General features: G+C 34.0%; 1 long non-coding RNA gene across 4 annotated transcripts in view; it reads left to right on the top strand.

Moving 5' to 3' along the window:
* Positions 1-22,460, top strand: part of LOC115494625 (uncharacterized) — a 294,952-nt gene that overhangs the window by 257,060 nt on the left and 15,432 nt on the right. For 2 of the 4 annotated variants that reach the window (XR_012055214.1, XR_012055213.1), the window contains 3 exons: positions 9,589-9,794; positions 15,211-15,245; positions 18,690-18,831. This is a non-coding gene — a long non-coding RNA (uncharacterized lncRNA). The remainder of the gene's footprint in view (positions 1-9,588; positions 9,795-15,210; positions 15,246-18,689; positions 18,832-22,460) is intronic. The other 2 variants (XR_012055217.1, XR_012055215.1) reach the window with 2 other exon arrangements.

Below are 22,460 nucleotides of genomic sequence, written 5' to 3'. Positions count from 1 at the left end.
AGATTTTGCCAGATACATGACATTTTATCACACATCACTTTGATGAAGATTTTTACCACATCTGGCAGCTCAGAATATGCAGGAATATTTCTGATTAAATTGAGCAAATTTAGTTCCAATCACACTTAGGCATAAGAAAGCAATAGGCATGCAACTCCTGCTCTGTTCTTTAGTTAAACATGAAAAGTATGCATCTCAATGTCTCTGTAATTAATATTGACTAAAATGATTCACATGCAGTTAGTTGAACCGGTTATTTCTTTTCAATAATTATGTCTTTAAGCATATGTTTAACCTTTATCATCTCCTTTTTAAATAAACCAAACATTTTAGGCAAAAAGATAATAAAATCATAATGAAAAACTATCAAAAGGTTTCAAATAAATTACTCAAGTTGCAGAACAGAACCTGTATATCTAAAACATTTTTAATTGCAAATGTAAACATCAGACTTGCTGTTTGCAAATAGATATATCCCAACATAAATGTTCAAAGATTTGCCACATTAATAGTTCTAAATGCACCAATAGGCTCATTAGGTGGATCAGAACTTTCATTTTGCTATCAATCTTTATTAGTTGCAGTTGAGTTCTGGTATTGAATCACAGTAGATTAGTTCAGCTCAGGTCACCGGTATTTGCATGCCTATTTTGTCATGTAGATGGACTAATCCATTTGCAAAAATTCAAAAACATGCTTATAGGAGAGGCTAAAAAACCCCAACTCTTCTACATCACACATTGTAAGTACAAATTACTTTATGAAGTACTGCAGACTCCAGACTACTGTAATATTTTCTATTTATCCTTTTCTGATAAATATATATATATTACACAGATAATTACAAGAAATGCAATCAGCAACCCTTCCCAAAATTATCCTGTTTCAGAATAGAAAAAAAAAGTATAGACTAACATTTGGGAAATAAAGATTTTGGCAGAGGACTGCTTCAGGAAGGAAACACAAATACATACACCATGTCACAAATAGATGCACCTGTCATCCTGTTGCTTCACTGGAAGTTAGAGCCATGTAAGTGATTGGCTGACTGAAAGTTTTACATATTTATTTCCTGGAGTCCTTGTTTCTGTTCAATAGGTACTCCCAGTACCTGAAAACAAATATCACCTTCACTAGACATAGAAATAAATGTTACCTTCATTAGTCTTTCCTCAGGGTTACAGTCTTCTTAACATTGAACAGGCTGCTTCTGTTCTGGTTTCAGGGTACTGAGATCTGCACATAACATTATTGCCTTAGAACCTCCACACCATTATGGATTAGTAGAAAAGTCTGATCACTACAAATTAAATATTGAAGGTGGATTTTTTTATTGAATTATTATAAAATTATTTTTCAATGCATTATTCATTCAGTAAGAAAGTTTGAATGATGGTATATTACTTTGATTTTTAGACTATCAGTCCAGAGTACAAAAAATGCCTGGTTTTATTTCAAGTTAGTAAAATATTTTAGTGACACATGAATACCATAAATAAATAAAAGATTACTTGTACAGTTTTTCTGGTAGTATTAAACCATTAGGTATTTTTCTTTAATGAAGTGGACAGATACATCTTACACTAGATCTCACCAGTGAAATAGCAGGTTAGTTCATGACTGGAAAACCGCCAAGTAAAGGACACAGCAGCTGAAATCCTGGCCCAGAAGAAGAACAGAGGCTAAGTGAAGTTACAATTTCATCTGGTCAGTTTTCTCCAAAGTTACCACTGTCTTTTTAATAAAAATAAAATTAAGAAAATAATTTCCTAAACAGCTCTTTTATTAGCAAAGGAGTTTTTGCAAAAGCTGATGAATTCTAATGATGCCTGATCAAATTCTTTTCTGAATAATTGTTAGTTGTCCTCACACATTTGAATTGACCTTTTTTAATCATAGTCCCATTTTTCTCCTTTTTGTAAACAACTGTGTTGCAGTATTTTCATGCATAGAGTTTGTCTTCTATCTGCATTTTGAGTGCAATGACTGTCTTCCTGTTATCTGTCTGTTCATTCCTTTTAGCATCTGTGCAAGTAAACATACAGTTTCCCATCAGATGATACAGTAAGAAGGTAAATCCAGCCAATTTTTTTACTTCCAACAGCAATCAATACAAGCCCAAGGAAGAATTTATAGTAGGAATCTCCTGTATGTAAATATCTCTCTTTGGGGATACATTTTCTGGTAATGTATTTTTTCAAACTCTAGTATCACGAGTCTAAATCTAAATTTGGAGCAGCGCAGCAACCAGATGATCAACTGTATAATGATGCAGGTGATGTAGCTTTAGTGTATATATCTTCATTCTCATATAAAATCCAAGATTTTATAGGAGTTCTTTGTACTTGGAAAGGCATGAGAAAACTGAGCAACTGTTTCAGCCTCTGACGTCACTGAGGTCAGTGATATTCAGACAAGAAGTCCATGGAAGATAGTGACTAAGTTTGCATGAGCTCTGTTATCAATAGGAGAGTGGTAAAGTTGGTAAACAACAAAAATTGGAAAGTCGGGTAAATAGGAAGGATATCTCTAAGAAGCAAAGCCTGAGTAAAAGTGGATTAATGTCACATATAAACCAAAGCCCCTGAGATCCATGAAAAATAGTAAATCTGAAATATTATTTTTCAAACATAGCATTTGCAAAGTTACTTTAGAGCTATCTTATGGGTCTTTGGTCTTGACTCCTCTTTTGAAATGCAAAGTGCTTCATAAGCATTGTTTGAGTGTATTTGTGCAAAAAGCTGCTTTCTTGCAATTCTTACCAGCACAATGACAGTCTGTTCAGAAAATTTGTTATTCAAAGTAGACAATATTATGGTCCATGTGTTTCGCTTTGTTTTGTTTCTTTGTTGTTTTGGATTGTTGGTTTTGATTTGTTGTTGGTTTAATTTTGAGGAAAAGCAAATTGTGTAACAACTATAATGTATAACCAAAGAAGAGATATCACATCTTTCCTTTGTACCTGAGAAGGTAGACAGAGAGTTCCAGCCTTCTTACTCTGCAGATTCCATGACATGCTATAGGTCTGCATACCACAAACATGAGCTAGAAAAACAACAAAAAGCCTTTTCTGTTGAAGCCAATTGATATTTATCCATTTTCTGCAATGTACTAATTGAGAAGAGAATGAAAGGAAGGTAAAATGATCAGCTGAGAATACTGAGAGTTGAGTTAACATTGAGATATTAGTTGTTTAGCTGAAATAAATGTTGTAGAATGAGTTACACAACCAGAATACTATGTGTTTAGTATGCTGTTTGTCTTAGCATGAGTAACTTGTTTTGATGAAGCCTTAGGCTTCAAGCTGTGAACTTACACCTAGATATGCTCTTGGCTGGAATAGATTATAGGAATTCATTTTCATAGTAGCTTTTCATAGTAACTATCCTAGTAGCTAGTACAGTGATTTACTTTGTCTTTAGTATGAAACAACATTGAAAGCACACTGATGGTTTAGTTGTTGACAAGTAATGTTTAGCCCAGATCAGAGATTTTTTAATTTCTCATGTTCTACCAAAGAGCAGGTGCAGCAGCAGTGTAAACAAGACACTACAACCACCAGCAGAAGCTGTAACTCTACAAGATGAGAATAGTGGACAACCTGCCTGCTCAGACAAATTGAAAGAATCCAACAGGTTGTTAAAAGACTCCAAAATCACCATTAGAACAAGAAACGCACACAAGACATGGGAAGAGTGAGTGAGAGGTGGATGCAGAATTCATAAGGGTAAAATTGCCTGGGGATTTATTTCTTTGTTCTGTGTCACCCTCTGGAGGCACCCAGCTTGAGGTGACCTGCTGCTGCTATTTAGAGCTGACCTGCTCTATTATTTATTTTTATAAATCCAGTGCCTGAGACTTTGCTAAGGAAAGCCTAAGTTCAAACCCAAAGAAGGGGGAAGCATGTCCATGAGTGAGCATGTGTGTGAGCAAGGAGTTGGCTCATGAAGCCTCCTGCTGCAAAGGGACTCTGGTCTTTGCAGATAAAGTTTCAAGTGGTGTGTGAGTGACTCCTTGAATAGTGTGAGGATGCTCAGGCAGCAGCTTCCCCTCTAACAGTGAAACAGGTGCCAGGTGAATGTGTGTGTATCTATGTATTTAAGTGGAATTCTTAATCAAATTCTACTCCACCAGACAAACATAATAAGATAATTTTCTCTTAATCATGCATAAAATAATATTTCTATGCATTGTATTATTTACTATTAATGAATTCCATTTTATTTCAAAACGCAAACATGTTTAAATTCATGGTGAAAAATAAGTTTTGCAATTCCTGTGCAGTGACCTTCTACATGGTGATCATAACATGTACTGAATAATGATTTTAACCCCAGAAGAACTTCTGCCAAGTACTAAGCAGAGAGAAGACGAGTGACTTGTTCAAGTTCATACAGAAATAGAAAGCTAAGAATAGAAATCCAGGAATAGAATTCATGGGGCAGAGTAACAGCTCTAATTGAGGCAGAAACTTAGCCTTTTCTCTTCCAAAGGTTTAGTTCTGTGGCTGACAATAATTATTGATTTAATCTGTTTATTCATTACTAGTAATAAAATATGTCATATTTGAAAACCCTGCTCTATCTAAGTTGATGGAATAGTAAACTGAAGAGGGAAGTGTGGCCACATGTCAGTTTTACAAAGCAAGCTCTAGATAGCCAGGGTATGTTTTAGGATTGGCCTCTGTGCAGGAGCTACCCCCATATTTGACAGAGTCAATACCAGCAGGCTCCGTGTCAGACCTGCCGCTGCCCAAAGCTGAGCGACTTTGGTGGTGCCTCTGTGATAATCTATTTAAAAAAAGGTAAAAAAAAACCAGAGCAACACCTGTGAGAGAGAGGAAACCCTGCAAACACCGAGGTTGGAGGAAAAAATGGAGGGAGGAGGTGCACCAGGCTCCAGAGCAGAGATTCCTCACTCTCATGAGCCCATAGAAAGCTGCAGTGTCTCAGACATCTACCCTGCAGGCCATGGACAGCCCCACACCAGAGCAGATGGAGATCCCACAAAGGAAGCTGTGACTCATGAAGAGCTCAAAAAGAAGCCAACTCTGGGCTAGACCTTGCAACCTGTGGAGAGGAACTCATGCAAAAGTAGATTTTCTGGCAAGAGCTGTGTCCTGTGAGGGACTTACACTGGAGCAGTCTGTTCATGGAGGACTGCATGGCATTGAGTGAGGGGCAGGAAAAAAGGATTATGAGTGAAGTGCAGCTTGAAAAAATGAGTGGAATGAAAAGAAAATTATTTTACTTTTGTTCTTATGTATAACCATCCTACTCTGTTATAATTTTCCCCAAAGTCAAGCCAATTTTACCCATGGTAGTAAGTGGTGAGGGATTGCTCTGTCCTTTTCTTGCCCCACGAGGTTTTTTCATCTTTCTTCCCTTGCTCCACTGAAGAGGTGAATTATAGAGATGTTTGGTTTAATTTCCTAAACTGTTATTCCTGCTCCTGTATGAATGCTTTAAAAATAGATATGAAATTTCTCTCTGGATCTTGCAGACTTTAGCTGGAGTTAGACATATTCCTTCTTGGATTTCATTCCATTGGTGTAAAGTGACTCATGTGAAATCAGATGGTAGCAAAATGATGGAAGATGGCAAGAAAGAAAAAGTCTTCCTCAGCTGTAAACACTTCTGCTTAAGCTCAATTGTTTGTTCATTACCAATTAATGTGAGCATTCTTTTATCACTCTGGAAGGTAAATCATGGCATTAGCTGTGATTTCCAGCACAGTGTATTATCTTGAAATTAACAGCTCACAGTATTGTTGATGCTACTTTTGCAATTTCCTTGTGTCTGGGCTTTGGTGTGTAGGAATTGCATTTTAGAAATTTGACTCATATAAGACAGAACCACACAATTGTTTCCATTTTATGAAGGTCAGATCTCTCCATGAAAACAAATTACACATTTCTTTTCAAATGAAACCAAGAACTGGAAAAAAAAAAAAAGATTGATTGCATGTCAGACTTGAAATAAGTGGCGAAGGCCTGAGTTGAAATACTTCTCTACTTCTCGGAGCAGGAAGAAATACATTAACTCCACCATACAAACTTTCATATCTTGGATCTATATGTGACATCAAAACTGCTCATTAAGTGAAGAACTTTTCATTTGTGAGCAAAGAAAACACATTTTGTGTTTGTCTGGTAAGTCTTACCCTAAGAAAATTAAAGAGTAAATTATTAGGCCATAATTAATTTAATATGGTGACAAACGACCTAAGATCAAGAAAAAGCTGAAGAAGGTTTTTTTTTCTGTCTTACAGTGACTTCTGAGTTGCTCCTGGAATATTTTTCATCATATCCTTCTCCAGATTAAGCCTAAAACTTGCATCTAGCCTGAAACAATGGCCTCAAAGACAGATGTGTAAATATTTCTCATTTACTCTGATTGGAATTTTTTTTTTTTTAATTATCATGGTTTAGAAGCAGATCATTAGTATAATAGCAATGAGCCCAACAGAAAGTCCAAAATATCATATAATATCCTGAATGACAGCTTAGAAGTAGCACGAAATTACTCTAAATAAGACTAACTCTTACTTTCACTTATGCTGCTTTAAAATTATTTACATTTCCTTCTGTGTTGATGAGATCAGATTTATAAAAGTTGAGATAAACCTGGAAAGTGAAATAAATGAAGGGGGTGGTGTTTAGTGAGATGTGATACTCACATGCAAGGGAAAAAAAGCACAGAAGAATGCAACAGAATAGGGTGAGAATCAATTTTTTTTCAGTGAGATTATTTCATCATATAACCAACAATCCTGAGTGTAGATGACTCACTCCAGATACTTCTATGAAGTTTCATTTAAAACTTCACTCTTAAAATTATGACAAAAGTAATAATGATTTATATTTTATAAGAGCATCTCATGTAGGATGAGATGGATGAGAACTGGAGCATGGTCAGCCACTGTCCTGGGAACCTACAAACCACGCGCAGTTGGTGATGCTCAGCCAATGCAGCAAGCAACTTGCATATGCAGTAGAGACATGAGAACCAGCAAAGGATGAAACAGACAAAGTGATAGTCTAAGGAAGATTATCTGTGAAGCAGACCTAATGAATAGAGGAAAAGCTGCAGCTGACAGAACCAGAGTGTGGTACAGCAAACAGAAAGATTATAACAAACTGCAAATTTTCATTTGAATATGCAGCTATTATTTTACACACACAAATAGCTAGGCTATAAGGACAAGCAAGGGGTCAAAGACAAGACATAGCTCAGATACTGATCTTCTTCACATTGATGACAAAAAGAATTACTTACAAGAGCTTGCTTAAGCAGGACCCTCATTTTACTACCCCATTCACCAGACAGCAGATTTCTAAACCTTATAATCCAAGTAAGTTTTAGAAAGGGAAACTGAAACAATTATGAGTCATCACTCATCACTACTTACTCTACATGTGCAAGAACAGCCATTAATTTATTCAACGTTTATCTAACTTCCTCTCTGTTTCTCCAAGTACATTTCCAAATGTCTATGGAAGGATTTTAGTATGGTTTACAGAGTTTGTATATTTTTAGTGCTCTTGTTGATTAGAATTGAAGAAATACTGCACTTTCCCTACAAATACCTAGAATGTAGATCAGAACCTTTTAAACTACCCATGTGGATTAAAAGAATGTTAGTACATCACAAATTATTTTGGTTTATATTCTGCAGAGACCTCCCAGATTTATGCAATTATCAAACTGCAAAGTCCTTCAGAATCTATCAAAATGAAAAAACCATACTATCAGTTTCCAAACAAAAAAACTTTTGGTAAATAAATTCTTTGAAGAATGAAGATTATTTATTTTCTCAGAAAGTCACATTATTTTAAAATAATTCATGGCCTTCTGTTGACTGACCATACAATTGAGAGATTAGAGAACAATTAGAGAATGGTTTTCATATCAGGAATTTGGTGTCAAGGACAAAACTATCTCTTTAATTAGTAAAATTAAAAGTTATACAACCGAAGAAAAACTTTCATTTCACTTATTACACACAAGTACTTTTGCCAGCTCAAAAAAAAAAGAAAAAGTAGAATAGTGTATTTTTTGCCTCAGGTATCTGCCTTGGGACAGATTTCTTATTTATCTTTGAGTGCTTAACACAAAATAGTAATGTAGTATTTGTAATAATTTCTTGTTAATCCTTTAAAAAAAAATTATCTATGAAGTAATTGCAATGGAAATTATCTTAAAATCATCCTAAGGTAGCAGATTCTTCCTTGATGTATAAAAAAAAGGTTATTGTATATCATAACCTTTGGAAGATTTGAGATTGAAATAATAATATGAAAGAAACCATAAATATGTGAAAGAAACCTCATTGCAATGGGTCTTGAAAGTTTTAGGTGAGCTATCTTTCTAGGGAAGTTGGCATCTTTTCTCAGGTTCATTTCCAGCAAAGACATTTCCTCAAATTTATTTTTGTAAAATATTAGTGTTGAGATTTTGTCACTCTGGTCAGTGATGTGAAAAATGACCTAGTCTAGGAAAACCAGTTCCTTGTTTAGTCTAAAGTATCCAAGAATCGTGAAATTATAACTAGTACTTATTGACCTTAACAATGTCTATTGATGACAATAATAAAAAGAAAATGAGTCACTATTGGTAACAATGTTGAGAGAAGAGTGAAATGCGAGACCTCTTTTTAAACTGTTTGTCAGATTTCTGAAAAATGGATACTGGACTGAGAGATTCTGTGATGCACTCAGGATATAACACACTCTTTACAAATAAATCATGAATGGGATGTAAGACATTTTTTTACAGAACAGAGCAGGGTGTTTTGATTAGGTCAATTAAACTAGTTCAGGTAGGGGTAATTAGAAATTAATTTTAATATTTTTCAATTTTCTTTTAACTCTTTTATAAGGTTATAATTCACCTTTTTTGGCAACTGAAAGAGCTTTCAGTTTTACTCAAAGAATTTCATGCTGCTTTTTTTTTCCGTTTAAAAGAATTATGTTGTTTTTACATAGATGAATAAAATGGAAAATGTGACCATGTGTTGAATTATTTCTCCAAATACTATCACAGTGTGACATAAAGGAAGAGCTCTGTAGCTGATCTCCATTTAACATTCCAGAATGTATAAGTCTTCCATAGGTCAAATATCCTATTTTGCATATACGTACTAGCCCCATGTAAATGTCCTGGTTACCTTAGGAAAACAAAATAAACTCTCACCCGTGCATCTGCCCTTGATGTCTATCAGCTGATGGACGCTTTAAGTATCTTAGTCACAATTAAATCCTTTTTAATGAACAATAAATCTAAGTATATATGTTTTGAATGAAATACCATTTCAATTTCAATTTCTAAAGTATCCATTGCAATTTTGTTTTATTATCTGCTGCTTTATGTTGAATTGTTCCTAATTATCTAAAAGAGATTACTTTGTTTTAGCTAGGGAAGTCTTAGAAAAGATTTTTTTAATGCTGTTAGTTTGTTATTTTTGGTTTTGCTTCTTGCACAATTTTTAGGGCTTCATATTCTGTCTCTATCCTAATCATAATTTGTGAAACAATGGCATTCTTTACAATTGATACCCTACATTTCTTTTCTTGTTTTGTTTTGTAAGGGTTTCCACTCTCTTTGTGGTAGAATGCATCTCTGCCATCTGAATGGAAGTTCCAAAGCTGCCTCCTCAGTTTGACTGGTCTCTGGTTTGTTCTTCAGCTTTATTGTCACTGCATTACATCTGCCTCCAAAGATTTGCTACTGTCTTCACTTATGTCTCTCTTTGAGGTATTGCTGCCTGCTCTTTCAAATACATTCTTTTCCTTGGTAAATATACCTTTCCAGTTGTTCTAGAAATAATATCTGGGATTTATATAGTTATGTACTGATAAAGTTTTCTTAGAGACTGACACAGCTTTCTAACAAATGAAGTGGACAATCTGACAATAAAGATCTGATCTCAAAAATTATCTCTGAAATAAACGTTGGAGACTAGTTTTTACAGACTTGGATCCAAAGCACTTGACTTTATCAAACTGCCTTTATCAATCCTGTATCAAGCTGAGTAAAGATGGGCAACCAGCCTTTCTGTAGTGGGAAAAAAAATAAGGCTGGGAGAATGGAACAGAGTGCTATGGGAAGAGAGCCACTATTCTGCACATCTGCAGTCAAGTGGTTTCCTTAAAATTTGCTCTGTATTCCTGGTGTTCTACCTCAGCAGGGAAATACTTTGCAGGTTATTAAACTCCTGTTTCTCCTGAGACACCCAGGATATCACAGGGCTTGTCTTTTTAATGTAATATTAACATTTCCTCTTGGGAGAAGATACCATTTTCACTCCCTCAGGTAAACAGCACTTGAAATCAGTTCTGATTAGTGTTCTCCCTATTTCATTCAGAATCAATTAATGAAGGATATTGAACCTGTGAATTACCTGTCATCCAAAGCCTTGTGGTGTGTTTACAAAAGCAAATGGACTATATTATAATAGTATTGTATATGAAAATGGAGCTATTTATTAATTTTTTTTTTTCCCTAGAGCATCCTAGTACAAACATTACCCTGGAAATAAACTATACAGTTATTTCTCCTTGCAGTTTTATGCTTTGATTTCCATCCCATCATTGCTATCACCCCTTCAAAATGCCACTAGAATACAGAATATTTTCACTGCAGCTTCAAGAGTATTTCACTGCAGAAAAATTACTTTGAGCTTACAGGAAAAGAAGAATTTTAAGATTTCTAATAGATTTTTTTTTTTACCAGTCTCTTTTCCAATCTGACTCTCCACATAGTATCTATCTCCTCAAGGAAGGAAGGCAACTACATCAAGTTTTAAAAGATGTCTGCAATGCAGTGAAACAGTGCCAGTTTAAGGATAGATTTTTCATATAGGCAAGGAGCAGGAGACTGAGGCTACTTTTAAAGCTCCATTTGCCAGGCTGCATGGAGTTCCATTTGAATGCTGTGAGCCAAAAGTTCTATGCAGGCTAGGAAAAAAAAAAAAAAAAAAAAAAGGATAAATGGGTAGAGTAAGTTTAACAGGAAGAAATTGAACACTTGGTAGAGGGTATGTGCTTTGATTTTCTGTTTATCTGTCTCAATAGAGTAAAAAGAAATATTTTTGAATTCTTGAAGCTATTTATGAGATAAGTTTGTTATTAATTTAAGTCACATTTAATGCCTGGATCTATTTTTTACATTTGTGAAGCTGACCGCTGTTTGTTGATATACTCTGTAATCATTACTCAGTATTACAATAAAAATCATTAACACAAATTATCCCCCAGCGCTCATGTGTCTGTAGAGTGTAGAGAGTTCATACATACCTCTGTAGCAAGCCAGCTCATTATTGACTGTGAGCAAAAATACATTGGTATTTTCCATGCTACAGCTGCAACCCTATGTATGCCCATCTTCATTATTTTATACTAACTTTTCTATGGGCCTATGGCCATAAAATCAAACTACTCTTCTTCAAGAGGGATTAATAAGCCATCAGATTTTTTAAAACCATTTAGATACCAAATCATGTAAAATAATACCTACTGGTATTTCAAAACTGTGCAGAATTCTAATTGTCACTGACTCTTCAGTGGAATTGATGCTTAAATTCCTGAAAATTGTAGTAGAATCCTACCTGCCACAAATACTTAAATTCCTTTGAAAGTCTGCCCCAAAGGTTTTTTTAAATTATATTGCATTATTGGTTAATGATTTACAGTGCTGCAAATTATCCAGATGCATACAAGTTTTTAATGGCATGGATTTATTCTCTTTGCATCTGTGCATCACTAATTAAACTGAAGGATAAAGAGGTGCAGCAAAATACCATCAGCAGAAAAAATAGATTTTCTTAGAGTATTTTGTATGATTAATATATCTACAGTGTTTTATTACTTTCAGTATATTTAAGAAAATTAACCTTTAACTTTCTAAATAAAATAAATTGATTACTAATTATTTGGATTTTTAAAAACTCATATTTTTAAGTAATGAAGAACTATAATTTAACAATGCAATATTAACTACAGCAATGACTTTTTTTCAGACAGTTATTGTTACTGGGATTTATTATAGCAATATTTTTTTCCTTTATGTTGGAAGATGGACAGTGGAATATCTAAATTTAAAAATCAATTATTCCCCAGTGATGAATGAAAATTCCCACTAATGAGTACAAGTGCCTATCAGGAATGCAATAATTGGAGTTTTCCACCTCATCCAGTGTATTTAAGCCTGTAGAGGATGTGGAAATTTGTCTTATTTAAGCCTTTTCTCCTTATTAGAGATAAAAGGTTAGGCATTAAACATTATTGCCAAAGAATTCCTCATTCCCTGTTTCTGATTGTTGTGATATTAGCACACATAATAAGCTGCTGAAAAATTCTGTACTAACATTCTAGGGAATGCATAGAGCATATTTGATCACTTTGCTACATCATATTTGAGACTTTAAAAAGAAACAGGCATCACACTTACAGAAAAGTGCTCTGTATTTTAATGGCAATTCCTTGTTTTAGTTAAAAACATTTTGAGGGGGGAGGGAAGATATTAAAAATTGCTTCACAGCAAATTTGTCTAGGTAACTTTCAGACATGTTTTTCCTAAAACAGTATTCAAGTTTTTTGTACTCATCAAACACACTGTAAGCTTAGCAAGGTGGGTTTTTTAATCTTTTGCACACATTTTAATGAGAAAAGTAACATATATTTTCATGTGCATTTATGTGCTTATGTAGAATCTGTAGTGATGAATAAAAGGTTAAGGAAAAAGAAAAGTATGTGATACATAGTGTTTTCTTTCATGGCTTTAATTTCATGCACCTACTCCCTGTTTAGGATACAGGTCAAGTTTTATGTTCCTTACCTATCAGAAAGTCAGAAAGGATGGTCAGCTTCTCTTGCATACATTAATCTTTCTGGTTGTTTAAACTGGTGTTTGCACTGTTGCAGTGCAAAATGGAAATGTTATGTAAAGTATATCAATACTTGCAGATGACATTGTTAGATGTCATTTTTAATATAATCTTCATATTTTCTCTGTAAATGTGTTTCAATTCTCATCAAGATTCCTGCAGTGCACTAAACAATCATATGCTTTTTGTAAGAAATATTGGAAATGTTGTGTGCTTTGCTACAAATGAAAAAAGACTCTAAAAACCAGACATTTCAATATTTGTTTCTCAGTTGAGCACTTACCAGTAAAAAATATTTTTCTATTAAATGAAGAAGCATAACACAAAAAAAATGGAATCCAATTTCTGTCAAATAGGACAAAAAGAAAAACAAGTTGTTTAATACACCAATGAATTGCAAAGAAAGACTTAAAAAATAATTACTACTTTGAAGTAGCTAATTATTCTGCAGAGACATCTCCCTTTTTCATAAGTCTTCACTGATTTCTGAACTAATTTCTATTTTTCTGTCATGGAAGTTTTAATCTGAAAAGGCTACTGCAGGGCAGGTTTTGTGTTGTAGGGGTTTGGTTTGGTTTTCTTTGGTCTTGGTTGGGGGTTTTTGCTATTACATATTTCACTGTTCATAGCAAATCGCCTTCTGGATTTGCTGAAGCTCAGATGTAAAATTCAGCACTCTGATTCACTGGAATGTTGTAGAGCAGGCAGGATGAAGGACTAAGTAACTCATGAGCGTGCGAAGGGAAGCAAGTCTTTCATGCCTGTGCCCTGTTCCACTCAGGAAAAAATTCAACTGTCCCATTGTAAACTATTCACAAGGTCTTGACTATAGAATCTCATCAAGGACAGCATATTTTAAATGGTTCAGTTTTTCTCTTTGTTCTTAAAAACTTACAAGTCTTTCTGATAAGTTTTTCCATATACAATGTCAGTGGCTGGTAATAGGGACTATGTGCATCAGCTGCTCTTGCTGCCAGTGTTATTAGCACCTCATTTTATTTTGTGTTTGAGAATGAACTCATCTTTTTTTTTCTGTAAATTCTTTATCTGGAGACATAGATACTACTATGCTATTCTAATAGTACTAGACATACTAACCAGCGCATAAAGTAATGCCATTATATATTAACTTGTTTGACATAAAGCAACTGATACCTCTTGGTTTGAGATTGATTAAACTGAAAAATCATCTGTCCACATGTCTACATTTGACACTTGTAGTTACACTCTTCATTTTGAAGCTAGAACATTTCAAGCTGTGGTCTCTAAATGCAGTGAACATTTCCCATGTTAATAAGATCTTTAATAATAAAAGGTTATTTTAGAATGTGATCACAGTTGATAATGAGGCAGTGCTCAATGAGGAAAGAACATACATGCTAAAAACAATTTTGACTTAAAGTCGAAGCTTTTTTTGTTAAATATGTGTAAAAGAACACATGGGTTTTAACTGGTGAGTAATTCCCTAACTGCTAGCACAATCATTTAGATTAGTAGCTATATTCCTGCTTATCTATTTCTTATCTATCACTTCTAGTGATGTGTCAGCTACCATCTCTAAGCTGAAAGAGCAGGACAAATTCACTGGATTCAGGCCATTCCAGGCCATTCACTCATGTAGTGCACACAAATCCTTTAGAGCAATAACTATTGTATGCTTACATTCTCTGTGTCAGTGAATAATTGATATGAATCCTGCATCACACATTTACCAGATAAAGTGTGATTACAAAAAGGCACCTTGTCATTCAATAATAATGACATGGGCCACTTTTTTTTTCCTGAAATCCATGTGAAACCATATGTTGTCCTGTTGAAATATAAGGTTATTAAAAATTTGCTCACAATGTCATTTAGATCCTGGATTGTCTTCAAGCTCACTCTAATCACCTTCTGTTACAAATCCAGAGTATCTAGGTATTTAGTATTTCATCTACTTTTACTTCTAAATTGTAGTGACACATACTCTTCTGTTGAGGTACTGCTAATTAAATAGCAGGAATATAAATAACCTTTTCAAGAATAACTGAGAAAAGAAGTGAAAGTGAAAAAAACCTACTTCATATCAATATTTTGTATTTTGATAGATGGACTGTGTTTATATTTGATAACAATGTGTATTTGGTAGAGTTATTGTGTATTCAATTTGTCAGTATACTTCATGGATAAAAATATTTCTCAACAGAAAGAAGCAAGAAATTCGGTTTTCATGGCTAAATGTCTTTCTGGGCTCATATATTTATACAAATCATATTTGCAGTAAAACTGAAAATCTTTCTGAGAAAATATATTTTAACATTAAATTTTTTTCTCTTTCATCCCCAGCTGACAATGTTGCCTTTGGACTTACACCTTGAAAAGTAAGTTTGTTTTCTATAATCTTAACAATGAGAGAGTTAGGTAATTATTATTTTAATTTTATCAATATTTCCAAATTTGTGATGGGTGTCTTTCTGGCTGTATGTAAAAAAAGTCAAGAACCATTTAGCTTCCTTTCGTTCTGTACTCCAGCAGGAAGCTGTTGCACGTTATGGTAGTATATAACTTCAGAAAGTACAGGTTAATTGTGAGATGTGGCTCTAAGGCCCTAAGACGTTATTGTAGCTTTGCTCTTCTTTGATCTCCATTTTAGTGACATACTTTTTAACATCCTTTGGGTTTTGTTTGGCACAATATGAGAGTTTACAGGGCAAAACTTAGATTAGTTGCATGTGAAATAGAAAATAAGTTAAGAAGTTAGGTGTTATATTATGATTTGAATAAATAAATAGCTACTGGCTATTTTCAAAGGAACAGAAATTTCTTTTAGCACAATACAGAGTTATGGAACTTTTCCTCAGGAACATTTTGTACCTCAGGACGATCTTAGGCAATAGGTTATGCTAGAAAAATGCCAGAATGACACTACTTTTGGAAATTTAAAATACATGACCTTCCTACACTATGAAAATCAAGATTTAACGGCAAAGGATAATATCTGTCAGGGTGTGGTCTATGGACCCTCTTTGCTTGGGAGCTGCATTAAGTTCAGGCCTTTGTCTTGATGTCACATGAAGCTGCACATGTGCATATATGTTAAGTGTCCCAGGAAACAGTGGGCACAGTTCTGGGAACCAGTTTATGTTCTGCAGATACACCAATTGCAAAGCTCAGATCTTCCTGGGTCCTAAATCTGGGTCCTAACTCAAAATTCAGTGACAATTCTACATTTTGTTCTTGTGTAATTTTTTTATCTTCTTTTACTCCTCCATTCCTTTCATTACCTGCTTCATACTGAGAGGTCAAAGTAATTAATATCCTTATTTTTGACAGAATGGATTAGTTTATTCTTGCTCTAAAAGAAACTGACTGTGGACTCAGCTCATTTCAACACCTTCAGCGGTTATAGCAGAGGTTGACAGTAAGCTGCATTTTATTCAGCTGTGACTGATGTATTTAAAAAAGGAGACTATATGAAGAAGTCTAATCTTTCTCATGCCAATAATCTAGCATGTCTCTCTGCAACATACTACACTGTTAAAATTCATAAGCCCCATTTCATAAAGATGATCTCTAGTCTTTTTGCACCTCAGCACAACAGGAATATGACTAGGAAAAAACATCTAATATGATTACGTGTAACAGCCAATTTTAGGTTAAATAGATATTTAAATTCCACCAAATATTTGTACTCTCACTTAACTTTCTGCTAAATTATTGCATTAAATTACAAGCCTGCTAAAGATAAGAGGATGCAGTTATTTAATTAACTAGAACTCTGTGAAGATTTGAAGACCAGACAACTGCAGTTTCTGAACTACAATGTTGGCTTTTATCTTTATGATTATTAAGTTTGAAAGGAAACATGCAAATTATAACACATTCATATTGGTTCATTCTGACTGACTCAAATAGAACATACCTATATGAAAAAGCCTTATCTTTTATGAACTACTCTCCTGTTAACAAGCAGGAATAGTAATTCTACTAAATATTATTAATATATTAATTTTGTATATTGTAAAAATACAAACTTTTTTTTGTAATTTAAAAAAAATCACACACAAATTACGTGTGCTATTTCTCAGGCTTTTTTTCACCCCTCTTTCAAAAAATTATACTCTTCTCTCGATGTTCTGTGAAAAAGAGTTAGATGTTTTATTTACCTACTTCTGTAAACATAAGATATATCTCCTAAGATTCAGAATGAATGTGTAGATGTGTAGCTTAATAAGCATTTGATCAAAAATACATTAATCCAATCTGTCAGGGAAAAAAGGATATATGTAAATAAATAAGTTGTTTCAAATTTCAGCTTTCCTGTTAAATAACTTCAATTCAGTGTCTTTTTTTAAAGTGTAAGGATAAATTAAATAAAGAACATGAAAGATAAACTAAGAGAAAGCATGAAAATATCTTGTATAATGCTTGCTTATATCATTCCAGGACAAACTTGTTGAATATTCAGAGGGAATTGTAAATTTAAAGCCTGTAATAAACAATAAATCTTTGTGCGAAATAAGGAAATTTTGTCTAATGGTATATGAAAACATGTTTAAACAAAAGAAATATTGTGCTACATTGGATAACAGTAATGTTTATCAAGAAAAAGTTGACACAAAATTAGCTTTAAGAACACACAGATTCCCTATTATTATTTCTTTCAAGGTTATATACTCATAAGAAACAATTATCCTATCATTACCCTTGTGCTATAAAACTAATTTTCTCTTTCAAAACAGATGTGAACATACTTAGTTGATTGAAAGGGATGGAGAAAATCCATGCATAATTCTCTTTAATGGGTTGAGTCTAGAGAGAGTTTACCTTTCACAAAAAGTAATAAGGGCACAAAAATTTCATGTTTTCAGTGCTGATCCATGCTGTGACTAACACCATACAATCATGTAAAAGACATCTGTCATAGTTTAATTGAAATGTTTTCTTATATTTCAACTATTTCAGATCATTAGAAATGAAAAAAAAAAAAAAACACCATGTTTTGTTATATGCTATTTTCATACTGCTTTCTCATCCCTGCCCCAACTGACTTTCAAACTTCAACTGTTTTACATTTGTTTTAATAGATAAAAGATTCAGAAAAGAAGCTGGCTTGAGCATCTATTTCAGTAGGAATTAGGTAGTTATTAGTTATTTTGAGGAAACCACAATTAAATGAGGTTAATGCATAAAAAAACTGTGAAATTCTGGAGCAGGTTGAACAAACAGACGGAATATTTTCATGATCACCAGCACAGCTCAGAACTGTTTCTTGGTGCCTGGCTGCCTGGATGTGGATAAATATCATTCATTATTTGTTTAAAGAGTACCCAACAAATAGAATGGCATATATTTTCAGTTTAAATAAGCAAATAGATTTAATGTAGGTCAAGATTTTTTCCTTGCCTCACCACCCTTACAAAAGTAATTCAGGAACATTTCAAAAGGGAGCTATCAGAACACAATAATGTAAAAATTGCTCATTATTCAAATTCATTTTAGAATTTTTTAAGAGTCTCCTTCTATAGATTAATTTAAGTAATTTCATTTGACCTGAAACTATTGTTCAGAAAATAAGCAACTCTTCAGAAACATCTTGCTCAGCTGTCTGCCAGCTGCATCCTCTTGAGGTTTCAAGCAGTTCCCTGTTTTCTGTCATTGGGAAGAAGGGGGAAATTAAAGGAAAAGAGATGACAGATTTATCATAATTTCTTGTGTATAATTGACCATTGTCAAAAAAAGTCTTGCTTGAAAAAAAAAAAAATTAGGTTAATCCAGTGTCTTCTGAAATCTCTGCTTCATTCACTTTTGTCTTCTTTTCTCAGTCTCTCAGGTGACATTGCTGCTTTACTCTCCACCACCCATAATGCAGAAGGCAGTGGCAGAAGCATGGGTGTGAAATGAGTCTCTAACAAGAGAAACTGCAGTGTCAAGAGGCCACAGTAGGTGACTACATAAGTAGCACTTGTAAGTATCTTATGCACTGGCAAACATAGTTAAATCCAAAATGATTCCTCTTAAATTATATTACACTTATCCTTCCATTAACATTATTTAGAGGTCTGGTTGGGGTTTTCAGTTGTTTTTTAGCTTTCTTGTTGTTGTTGTTGTTGTTTTGGTTTTTTGGGTTTTTTTCTTGTATTTATTTGCTTTGTTCTGGTTTGGGTTTTTGTTTGTTTTGTTGGGTTTTTTAAATAGTAATTTTCAATATCAAATCTTTATCAACCGGAAATATTTAGTGGGAAAACACTAGGCTACACCTTTTATGTAAGTGCAGTCTAGTCAACCTATCTTCTGAATGTTTTAATTACAAACAGCTGCTGTTATTTAGTCCAACAAATGAAACACTTCAGTTTCTCAATTGTTGTAATTAAAAACAGGAAACAGCAAGATAAATAAAGGAATCATGGGCTCAATAAAGCATTATTATTTTAATGACAATTTCAGAAGCCCAGATCATAAAAGGCTAGCATATAAAGTGCAGGAAATCTGAACAAGCACACGGTGGTCTCTGATGGAACTCTTGAGTAATGATCTCAACAATCTGAACAAAAGTTAGGTGTTTCACTAAATCTGAGCTCTTTGTTTCTTCAAAGAGCAAAACAGATTTCTGGGGAATTGTCATAAATTGATATCATAGAACCATAGAAAGCTTGGTTTGGAAAGGACCTTAAATATAATCTATTTCAAACCCCAATGCCATGGGTAAGGTATCTTTTACTAGACCAGTTTGCTAATAATTGTTAAAGGTGCTGCAAAAAGGTGTGAAGGGTGGAAAACGATACAGGAATCAAAACTGAAAGAGAAGATAGGCAACAAAACCTGATATTATTGTAGGGAGAGGTAGCTCCAGTGACAGTGAATATCAAATACCAACTAATTTTATATGAGGTATGTGAAGTTAATGCTTGTGAGGGGAAATAGAAAGGTGAAGCCACCTTGAGTCACATTGTGCTCTCCTTGAAAAACAAGGAGTCTACCAAATCAGAGAGGCTCCTCCTAGTGTTGAACACAACAAATATCTTAGTAAGATGATTATGGGCTGTGATGGAGAGCAGGACATGGACACAGAACACACCACACAATCCAGTGCAGTATTATGCTGAGGGATTGTTTCTTTTAATTGGTTTCTCTTTGTGGATCTTGTGTCACAATCTCTAGCATCCATAAAGTTTTCTATCCAGTCACTACTTTTTATGCTTTACTCTTCCTACCCCTGTGGCTTGGCCAGAAGAACTGAAAGTGTTATGTCAGAATTGGCATGTTAAAGAATATGATGGATAGTATGAATATTTGTGTAATTCTTAAGATAGGTTTGTACTTGTCTGTCCTCCAGTACTGTTCTGTCACAAACTGCTTTACTGGGTCAACTCTTCTCTATTCTTTGGGCATAATTTTTTAAGTCTCAAAACTCTGATAGTTATAAGAGATACCTATTTGGCAATGTTTACAGGGTATGACTTGAAACTAATTGCCAAAGTGTTTGCCATTTGAGGGTCAATAATTTTTCTGTGTATTGCAGAAGCACCTTGGCAACAGAGATTTATAAAAACTGTGAAGCATTTGTATTACTGATGCTGATGACCTTCAGATGAACTAACAGTATGCTTATATTTTTACAAAAAGAAGTGTAACAATAAATACATTCTGCAGAATGTGATACATACTTAATATTTTTCTCCAGGATTAGTACTTTCTTTTAATTTCTTTAGGAACAGTCAAATGAGGTTAAAACTAACTTAATAACTCCAGCAGGATTTTTAGTGAGAACTTTAAACATTGTGAAGCATCTAGCATCTTAGAAAATGCTAGCAGAAATACCATTGTAATCACTACAGTTACTTCATAAGCTCTCAGTTTGTTGGTTTAAAATACAAATATATTTAATGTTGAAATTATCTTTTACATAGCAGGCAGATCAAAGGCTGTCCAGTGCCTTTGTGGGTATGCTGCTGAGCAGAGCGGAGTTCAGAAGAGAGAGCAGATAAAAAGCTTGGCAAAAAAAAACCTTGTTAAAAAAAAAAAAAAAGTAATGCTGTGATAAGAGAATGAAGCTAAAATGTAGGTGTGAAGGTAGACTAAGGCAGGAAATGCAGGGAATAAGAGGATTAAGAGGAAGCATCAGTCTGCAGAAAGTGGAATCCTGAATGGGAGATTTGGGGTGCATGATATGAGAAGGTCCAAAACACCAATTATGAAGAATATACAGAGTAAAGCTGGCTCAGGAGGAGTTGCTGGTTTTGTACTGTGGGTTGTGTAGGTGTTCCAAAGCAGATTCTCTAGATGAGAGAGAACTTCCCAAGGAACATATTTTCTGGCAAGACTTTGTAAAATCAAAAGGCAAAGTCTCAAGAATGTCCCTAATGATGTGTCAGAGGAGAGATTAATAAACATAAAATGTATGTTAACTACTCATTTGCTGTCTGCATTATTCATACCTGCATCATTTCATGAAACTGCCAACTTGGAATCATTCCTTTGAATCAAGACATGTCATACCCTAGAGGCTCTGATCCACTTTGAATGTGCAAAGTTTGATCTTATGCAATTTCAAGAAAAAGGATGTTGCTCTTGCTGCTCTGACAATATCTTAAACTCTTTCACCTTCATCATTCCCAGAAACTGTTTTCTTGCACTTCCTGTTGGAAGATGTCATATAAATATTATTGAGCCACATCAAACATCTATTGTTATCCTCCTAGATGTGGCAGTAATGCGTGTAAGAAAAGGTCTCTGAAGCACTTTTATTTCCTTGAGTGTATTGAGAGTTTTAAAAAGTTATTTATCAGATCTGAGATTGAGTAAAATCTTCATTGCAGCAATGCTATGAATTGGTAGTCATTTAAAAATGGGCAAGAATATTGTTCAAAATATTCTTGCCCATTTTTAAATGACTACCATAAATATAAAGAAATAAATATACTAACCATTATCAAATGTTTGTAAAGGAAGATTCTAAAACTTTTAGAAGTACAAAAAATTAGGTATACATTTGGACAAAATTCTTTCCTCTATTACATGATGCAGATGCAATGGCTTTGCTGCTGTGTTATTAAAGTAGACCAGACTATTTTTGCTTGTCAAAAATGTTCTTTTAGGAGTAAGAATTTCACAGGTAATTTGAAAATGCAAAAAAAAAAAAAAAAAAAAAACCAACAAAAAACACCAAAAAACCAAAAACCTATGTACTTATTTCAGAAGATTTTGTTATTAATTATCTGTGGCATTAAGACAAGATTTCTCTTTCTTATCCTGTAATTCATAGCACTCTGTGAGTTTCTGTTGAAGTGATAAGAACACTCATAAGTATGTATGTTTCTGCTTCTGATCATCTTTATATCATCAGAGTTTTATTGTTCCTTGGTACCTTATTTTTCCTTGTGGGTCCTCTATAATTTATCTGATTTTTTTCACAATTGTTTACTAGGCTTGTAATTTTCAAGAATTAATTCCACAGACCGAAAGGTGCATCACTGCCTAGTAAGAAACAGGTAAACTTTACTAAAAGGAGAAACATCGATCCTGCTGTTGCTAGGAGGAAAATTAGTACCAAATATTGAGACAGGAAGAACTGATGAAACACAGTCATTTTACTT

This window comes from Taeniopygia guttata, chromosome 1 (assembly GCF_048771995.1).
Source record: "Taeniopygia guttata chromosome 1, bTaeGut7.mat, whole genome shotgun sequence".
In the NCBI taxonomy this organism is placed as follows: domain Eukaryota; kingdom Metazoa; phylum Chordata; class Aves; order Passeriformes; family Estrildidae; genus Taeniopygia; species Taeniopygia guttata.
Note: the sequence above shows the minus strand (reverse complement) of the source record. Positions and strands in the feature narration are given on the sequence as shown.